The 7,391-nt window shown below is 43.2% G+C and overlaps 1 long non-coding RNA gene across 2 annotated transcripts in view; it reads right to left on the bottom strand.

Moving 5' to 3' along the window:
• Window positions 1-6,388, bottom strand: part of LOC141134594 (uncharacterized) — a 130,068-nt gene extending 123,680 nt beyond the window's left edge. For both annotated transcript variants that reach the window (XR_012243226.1, XR_012243225.1), the window contains exon 1: window positions 6,321-6,388. This is a non-coding gene — a long non-coding RNA (uncharacterized lncRNA). The remainder of the gene's footprint in view (window positions 1-6,320) is intronic.
• Between the last annotated feature and the right edge of the window lie 1,003 nt (window positions 6,389-7,391).

The raw sequence follows: 7,391 nt of genomic DNA on the forward strand, positions 1-7,391 counted from the left end.
GGGCCCCTGTGCAATGTACAGAACGATCGTCTGGTGGGGGTGTGTTCGCTCTGTAAAGACATTATCGGTTTAGCGGTTGTTTGCACTTGTCACTCCCGGTATGCCTGATCAACATATTTGGGGTGCCATGACGTACACCTGCAGATAATCTCCCATCCATGAGGAACTCTAGTCATCATCATTTGGTTGTATGTATTTTGTTGTGTTGTTAAATCCTTATATGGTCATTCACATCCTGTGTTCATTTCCTGTGAGGTCACAAGCTTTGTAAGAGGTGTTTGGCTGTTGGAAGCCCAACCCTCGAGTTTTGGGACTTCCTGTTGATATGTCAATAAAGGGACTCTCTCACGGCTGAGGGGCAGGGAGAGCGATGCTGGAGCTGAGAACTTAAGGACGTGTTGTGTCTGTTTGTGGGGAACGAGAGGGCAGACATACTTTCAAAAGGTAGCATGCATTTATATCATTAGACAAAATTGTTATTATTATTAGAAACAGGAGATTTGGCTGTGTGCTCTGCATACAACCAAATATCCATGTCAGAACATTGACTGTTTTAATGGGGGGAATCAAGCTATTTTCTTTCTTTCAATTTTTTCATCTGTAGCGGAAGGAAAGAAAATTGTGTAATCTCTATTGTGTATCTCCAACCACTATCCAGAAGAAGAGGTCCCTCAAACCTCTCCTGCTAGTGCTGTCCCAGAAAGGATTAAATATTGGTGGTCATTTCCACTTGGCCTTAAGTTCACATACAAGAACACAAATGTTGCATTCTTCAACTTCTCAGATGGGGAAAAGCTGCTTCTGGACTTAGGCCTGATCTCTCAGGGGCCTCCTTCTCTTACTTCTGGAAGTAGCTCAGGGGCTGACAAACAGCCTACACCTCCAGTCCCACTGACTACAGTCTGGCAAAATTCCAATCCAAGTGCTCCAGGGACTTATGGCCTGTTTGAAAAAGGATTGTTCCTTTGGCCCATGCTCATTTTCACTAACCAGTCCTGGTTTTTGGGATTTTTCTTGTTATCTGGGTTAGGGTTTTACTCTACTTAGAAGCTAAGTGTATTTTCAGACAATGACTTAATTGTTCTCAATGGACTACATCACGGTTAATTTCTACTAAAATGTTTGGCTGCTCAGTTTTGGGGCCTCCATAGAGGGCTAAGGTTACTAGTCAGTATGTTTTTCCTTTAAGGGACTGCCCTGGAGGAATTTTGTTATTTTATGATGTTCTTCCCTTTCCGGACATGTGAGAGTCCCTGGTCAGGTGTGTTTTTCAAGAAGTTTAATGCACTCAATATGGGTCAATAGCCCAGTCAGTCACCCCTCAGGCTTCCCTCTTGGTACTCCTTTCTTCTCTGCTCTCTTTCCCCTAACCCACCCCCTTTCCTCCCTCCTCCCTGTCTTTACCTTTTTCCCCTCTTCCATTTTCCCATTTCTCTTTTTCTCTTTCCCTCCCTCATTGACATTGCGTCATAATAAAGCAGAACAGTTATTTGGAAAGATGCGGTGTGTATCTTTTTTGTCTGTTCCCTACTGCAGTAGTTATTATTAATTTGGAACCACTAATCAATATGAGGATAGGAGTTGCCTATCTATAAATTTCCATGTCAATACACATTTAAACAAAGGTACACACTGTGCTCTAGGGTATCGGTGCAGTAGTAGTAAGCCATTTTTTTGCTTCTAAGTTGCCATTTTGATGTAGAGTTTAGGAAGCATTGCAATCATAATCCATACTTGTCAAATCACATGTTCTATAACTCGAACCCTTAAATCATCAACTCTGGGAAATACGGCCGCTTAACACAACAGACAAAACTGCATCTGTTTAAGCCACTTGCTGTCAAATTCTGCCATCTCAGCCTTTCTTTGCTGCTTGGTTATTGTTAATTGCCATGGCTAAGCAGGGTAAAGAAAAAATGTCTTTAAATTTGCTGCTGTCACCGTTTCACAAAGAGAGCCTAGGGATTTTAGAACAGGAAATAAAACTGCCAAGAACTTCTGACAGACAAGTAGGGAAGAAATTCAAAGTTGGGGCCAGGCAAGTCATTAAGTCTAGGAATAATAAGAGATTTAAATGCTGATACTGCAAAAAGCCCCCACTCGGCCTAGACAGGCATGTGTCTTCTCTACTCCATAAAGCTTAAATGTCTCACCGGGATAGTAAGCTGGCAAAGGTGGCCCCACAGAGTCAGAGATGCAAGGAGAGGAACATTTGGTTTTATGCTACACATCAAGGGAACCTTATTATCTAAAGGTTTCATACTACACAATATGAATTTTTAAAAAGCTGATATTAAACAGCAGCAAAATATAACTGTCATTTTATTGAACAATGAATTAAAAGTTATGACAAAGAGATACGTTGGTTTTCTGACCTAAGAGATCCTGGCGCCTTAACATGCTTTAATGCATTGTAACATCATCATTACCTCACTCTTTGCTTTAAAAAACTATGAAAGCAATAAATCTGTTATATTAAAAAAGTAACCCTATGACATTTCCTCACAGATTGACAGTAACCTCGTGGTCTTATAACTAGATTTGCTGAAATTTATTGCTGGATATATAAGGGCAGGGATGCCTACGCTAGATTATTCTTAAAGTCTTGAAGCCTATCTCCACTACGTCACAAGAAATGATTCATATTTTTTTTTTTTTTATTGAGTGGTATTGTTCACAGTGCTCAAGAATATGTGCTCCAATGCAATGCTTCAATAACCTTACTCCGAAATCTGAGACTTTCAACTTGCAGAACATTACAGCAACATTCGAAAAGCAGCACAAAATGATGAGCAAAGTGAACTAATACATACAAACCAATCGGGTTAACTTTTTCACAGTTTTAGTAGATCTGTACTCAAAAGTGAAAATTTGCTATGTTAAAGCGGTTGCATGGCCAAAAAAAAAGACCTGTAAGGCAAAGGCATAATGAGCTAGTATGCACTGCATACTAACTCAATATGAAATACTTACCTTAGAACAAAGCTCCCACAGGGTCGCCCAGTCACCGTTGAGGGAGCTGACATGTTCCCTTGGCGTTTCTTCTGGGTTTACGGCTCCGGCGCCATGAGTTGCCAAAGATGTCACTCCCGTGCATACGTGCGAGAGCCCTCCGTTCCGGCAAGTTCCAGCACAATATGCCTAACCTTCGCTGAACCTTCACTGCGCATGCGCCGCTGATGTCAGCGGCTGCATGCAAGGTGAATATCTCCTAAACCGTACAGGTTTAGGAGATATTAATTTTACCTACAGGTAAACCTTATTATAGGCTTATCTGTAGGTAAAAATGACCAAGCGGACAATACAACCGCTTCGCTCCACTGCCCATGACAGCACCATCCTCCAGACTGGGTCTTCACCCATCCCAGACTGCTCCACATCAGTCCTCTCAGGTGGCCTCCCAGTCCTCCCAACGATCTGCTCACTCACCAGCCCCCCCAGCTGCCTCGGTGGAACTCCTGGAGACTTGCCCGGCAGTGTTTTCTCACTGTCCTCTCTTGCGCCTCCTGTCCAGGACACCTCTGTGGGTTCAAAGAGAGTCCAGTCCGCACTCGAACCCAGGCCCAAGGTCACCGTCCACCCCCAGACTGGAGAGATCCCTCAAAGGCCACAACAGCCTAAAACTCCATCTCCATTCTTCCACCCGATCAACTCCTCCCCAGGGACCCTGGGTATTTAATGAGGCTTGTCCCCTGCCAATCCAAGTTGGGGATTGGTCAGGGCTCCCTAGAACACCCCAGGTGGCTTCACCTCCCCTCCAGCCTCTCTAGAAAACACTAGAGGATTCTAGAAAGAAGTAGGAGGTCCTAGTGATGCCACCTGTGAGTCACCCAGCATTACTCTGAGCCACCCAACCCAGATCACAAAACACACGCAGGCTTGGCTACCAGCCAAGCCTGGAAATTGACATGTCCTAAAAGAGAAAAAAAAAAAAAACACTTTACTTTCCTAGCACACTAGAGGGTGCTACACTCGATTGTGCTGCTCATTGTTCTTTTTGCTGGAGATGAAGCTGTACCTAGGGAGGACCACAGACATGCATCTCCCTGGTTTTGTATAGTTTTTTTTTTCTATGGATCTGTGCATGTGAACCTCTCCTGCTATTTTTTGATAATTTCTCCATAAGTTGTTAGATCAAATCACTGTCTCTACCAAGATGACAAAGAGTAAAACAAGACATTGTAACTGCAGAGACCAAAGGCAATACTAAAGACTAACAATGGGGTTTATTTGAAAAAAAAATGCTGTGCAAATGTCTAAGCATTCTCCCAGCTATCACAAATCCCCTTAATTTTTCTAATATGTTTATTTTCTATATTTGTCTTCTTCATTTAGTGTTCATTATCTAGTATTTCCTGAATTTAGTATTTTGGGGTATGTTGGCCTCTGTTTACTTTTGTCACAACCTCCTGTTCACATGCAAATGAGTCACGTCTGTCTTTATTTTCCTTACAAATTTCCTATCCAATGCAAGCTGTTGGGCTGCTTCTGCCTCTGTGTGGTTGATCCTGGCAAACTTTAGATTTATTGTCTGCTGTCTACCTCCAGTTTTGAGTATCTGCTCACTTTGAGTCTGTTTTTGTTGGCGAGTTTCTTTCTGTCCCAGTATTGTCATCAGAGAGGGCTACAATCTAATTGTGTGAGCCGCATAATTCCACCATCCGCAATTCTGAAGCAGACCAGACATTCATTGGTCTTCCTCACTGGGCCATTGTCTCTGTTCCTTCTCTCTAGTCTTCATCTATTTACACTGGTCTGACTCCTTCTTTTTGGTTTAGTTTCTTTTCTGGCATTTGAATTGTTCACTTTAGATTATGATTACTGTATATTGTGTGTGCTGTCAAAGGCTTCTGTCTCGAATATTGGGTACACTGTTATAATATCGGGTGCACTGTCATACCCTCTCCCCTCCTCTCCTGAACACACTCCCTGCCATTAGACCCCCTGATCCTCTCCAGTGCATTTTGTTCGCTATCATACCACTGCCATCATACCCTCCACACTGCTCTTCTGCACATACTGTCCATTGTAATGTCCTCTGCACTCCTCTCCTGCACATACTGTTCATTGTAATGCCCTCGGCATTCCTCTCCTGCACATACTGTCCATTGAAATGCCCTCTGCACTCCTCTCCTGCACATACTGTCGATTGTCATACCTTCTGCACTCCTCTCCTGCACATATTGCCTGCCATAATACCCCTATATTCCTCACCTGTGCATGTTGTAAACTATCATACCACGGCCATCATACACTTCACACTCTTCCTCTGCACATACTGTCCTTCATAATGCCCTCTGCACTCCTCTCCTGCATATTCTGCCTATTGTCATACTCTCTATAATTCTCTGTTGCACATTCTGCCTGCTGTCAGACCCTTCTTCCCCCTCTTCTGCAAATACTGACCACTGTTATACCCTGCACACCTCACATTATGTGTGATCCCTTTAAAATAAATTGCATTAAAGCGGAGCTCCACCCAAAATGGGAAGCTCCACTTTAAGTATTCCCTCTCCCCCCACCACTTTTGCCATGTAATCTTCTTTTGGTAGAGCGGGTACCTAGTTTTGACAGGTGCCCGCTCCCACTTCCCCACTTCCACTCGGATCACCTAGGCGGTGTAAGCAGAAGTTCCCCTCTCCTTCTCCCTCCATGTAGTAATCTGGGACACACATCACAGGTCCCAGATGACTGCTGGACTATTCAGGACACGCAGCGTAACGCCTGCATGCGCAGTGCACACATGGCTGTGAAGCTGCAAGCTGTTACACCAGTGTGCCCACAATTGAAATACTGGCACCAAGGAGAGAAGAGGGAGAGCAGCGATGACTCGGGTGACCACATTGCTGGATCGTGGTACAGGTGAGTGTGTGTTTATTGAAAGTCAGCAGCCACACTTTTTCTAGCTGCTGACTTTTAATAAACATAGAAAGGACTTGAGCTCCTCTTTAAATTATGATCTTTGTTCAATCACTTTATCCAATAGACACCTTTACATATAACATCACACTAACTCCCCATCGGATGAACAAGTAGCTTGAGATGTAATAATACTGTGCTTTCTCAAAGTAATCTGATAGACATTGACTGTAGCACAAGGAACCACATGGCACTTACAATGCAGCAATCAACTTTCCTCTTTCCCCCTAGGCAGACAGAAAAACAGGTTGGATCTGATCCCACTTGTCTTCTCTGTCCACGGTACAAAACAACAGGAATCAAGGACCTAACAGTATGTCTCGCTGGATTCTCTCAGCTGCCTATTTCTAGAGCATTCTCCCACTGATCTTTTCCTTCCCAGACTGTGTTTCAGAACTTACCTTTCCTCTGAACACACCCACACTCCAGGCTGGCACATGATTTCTGTAGCAATCCTACAAATGTAAAATATGGCTGCAATTTTGGGTAAGTCTGACGTCACGTTGCTGGCAAGCTGTTAGGAAAGGAGTGGCCTCCAGTGGCTGAAATCTGTCTGTAATGATAAACAATTCAGCCTCATAACATAAAATATCTGCACTGTGAAATAAACAGTTCTGCAATACATGTGCACAATAGGCAGTACAGCAAAGGCAATAGGCAGTACAGCAAAGGTCTCTAAAATGGCTACCTTTGTAAATGAAAGAAGATTTTTAAAAAATATAGTTCTAAAGAGGAAAGTACATAAAGTAAACTTGCCAGGGGAGAAATAAGCTAGAATACTTGGAGCTACTAACCCAAAACAAATGTGTAGATTAGTAAAGCTGGAGAAAAGCATTCCTTCTCCTCCCCTACCTGACCCTGCAGTGGATAAATGAGGAGATATAGTTAAAGATGTCAAAGAGAATGACGTCCAGTACATTATTGGCCCCACCTTCTTATGTGTATACTGGGAATGGATATTTATGTAGGTTGGTCATGGTGGAGCCATGAGGTGTGAGGTGTGAGTCATCTAGTTTTACAAGTGTGAGGAGCAGGCTCAATTGTGGGAGGATAGCATAGATTCTAGAGATGCTGCCATCACTCTGAGGAAGAGCGAGTGTCTAAAAAACATGCTAATCATGGTGTCCTTGGTGTGAGGCTCATCCATGAAGGATAGTTGGTTTGGCTATTATACCTTTGCAGTGTCATCGGCTTCAATATATTCTCATATAGGCTGTTAGCGACTTCACTCTACTTAGGATGCCAGCTTTTAAGGAGGGAGTGAAGATGTTCTTTGTACACTGGCCCTTGTGGTGTATATGACGCTGTGATTGATCCTTTTAGCTCTTGTGAGTACAAATCGTTTTATTTATTTATTTATTTATTTGTTAATAAATTATTTTACCTGCACTTTCTAGTGCACTTCACTTGCTTTTTTTGTATTGTACCCACCTTCTCATTTACCCACTGCACCAAGGGCGGCCAGGGAATGA

The sequence above is a fragment of the Aquarana catesbeiana genome, linkage group LG03 (genome assembly GCF_042186555.1).
Source record: "Aquarana catesbeiana isolate 2022-GZ linkage group LG03, ASM4218655v1, whole genome shotgun sequence".
Taxonomy (NCBI): domain Eukaryota; kingdom Metazoa; phylum Chordata; class Amphibia; order Anura; family Ranidae; genus Aquarana; species Aquarana catesbeiana.